Here is a 1,727-nt window from a genome sequence, read left to right as displayed (position 1 = left end):
AGTGGGGGTGAAGAAGTGTAGAAGTTGGGAAAGCATATTGCTGGTTACCAGTTGCTCTGTCTCCTGCTGGAAGCTCCATGAAGCTGCTTTCTCATACCCCCTTTTTTTCTGATCTCCAATAGGAGTCCAAGATGGCAGATCTGTGCTGATAGGGGACCTCTGCATGTATTTATCCTCGCTTTCTGTTCTCTGTTAGTTTTTTATTCCTTTCAGTTCTTGGCTGAGTTCTTTATCTCTTCACTTGATGCTTAGGGTTTTAGGAATGACATGTGTGTCTGACTTAGTTTTTCAGATCTTTGCTGTGGAGGAACAGCGTGGTGCTCCTGTCTATAGTGCTATGTTGCCCAGAAGTCTAGACTATTCCTTTTGAACACGAGTAACAAGGTAGTCTTTTATTACATCTGTGATATAAAACCTTCTTTTTTCCAGGATCTTCTCAGTGTCGGAGATTCACCTGCAGCTCTAAAAAAAGGGAAGAACACCTTTAGGTTACATTCTTACTTCAGCAAGTCACTAGGCCATGAGTATATTTCTATAAGTCATAGCATATATGATAACATAAACCTTATGTGAATACACTATATGAAACTGAAGTTTTCACAATGGCTATTAGTACAAGTGGGTTATTCATTTTAATTTAGGTTTCATTAGCAAATGTAGATCTTCTATTTAAGTTCAGTTTAATTTACTAAAATATATTTATGTGTGATTTTTATATATTGAAAATGTGGAGGGACAAGGAGCTGAGGCATAGGAAAAGTGATCAAAGGAGAGGCAAAGCCCCACAGCAGTTTGGGAAGAGAGCACTGTTTGTGTGTGAAGAAATTGGTAAAATCCTGTAGAGTTCTTGGAAGAAAAATAAAAATCAACAACATTAAAAACAGCAATAGCAGCAACAACAACAAAATGTAAAAACACCTTTTGTTGTAATGTGTGTTTCACTGTGTGTGTGTGAGCATGTCCATTACACTTTTCTAAATAGCCACTGCCATTCCTTTGGACACTGCCTGCAGCACTCTTGCCTTTGCAAAGAAGGACGTTTACTTTTTATTTTTGTCATTGTGTACAAATTTTTACCCATAACAAACAGTTGCCTATCCTTTGAGATAATTTAACAATGTCTTGAGATTCATCTGATTCATGACAACAGTGATTTTGTTGCAAACACGAGCTTTCTGAGAGCAGAGTCCATTCTCTACTGCATATCTGAATGCTAGAATTCTTCCCAGGGTGCTTTGAAGGCCTTGGGCAAGTTATTGCTCTAATAGAATGACTTCTTATTTTCATTTAGATGTTTTGCTGTGATGGAGACCCAGTTTTACATAAGACAGGCAGAAAGAAGCTGTAAATTTATCTATTGAATTAAATACATGGGTTTTATTAATGTATCATTATCATGATTTGGATTCATTTTGTTATATTCTTCATAAATTGTCTTCAAGATAACATTAAACAATTTAGAACAAAGTGGGAGGCCTCACACTACTTGATTTTAGAAACTATTATACCACCACGGTAAGCAAAACAGGCTGGTACTAGTACAACAAAAGATACATAGACCAATGGAACAGAATTGAGACTCCAGACATAAATTCATCCACCTATGAGCAGCTGATATTTGACAAAGTCCCAAAGTCCATTAATTGGGGAAAAGACAGTCTCTTTAACAAATGGTGCTGGCATAACTGGATATCCATCTGCAAAAAACTGAAACAAGACCCATACCT

Source organism: Trichechus manatus, unplaced genomic scaffold (genome assembly GCF_000243295.1).
Source record: "Trichechus manatus latirostris isolate Lorelei unplaced genomic scaffold, TriManLat1.0 scaffold00306, whole genome shotgun sequence".
NCBI lineage: Eukaryota > Metazoa > Chordata > Mammalia > Sirenia > Trichechidae > Trichechus > Trichechus manatus.
Note: the sequence above shows the minus strand (reverse complement) of the source record.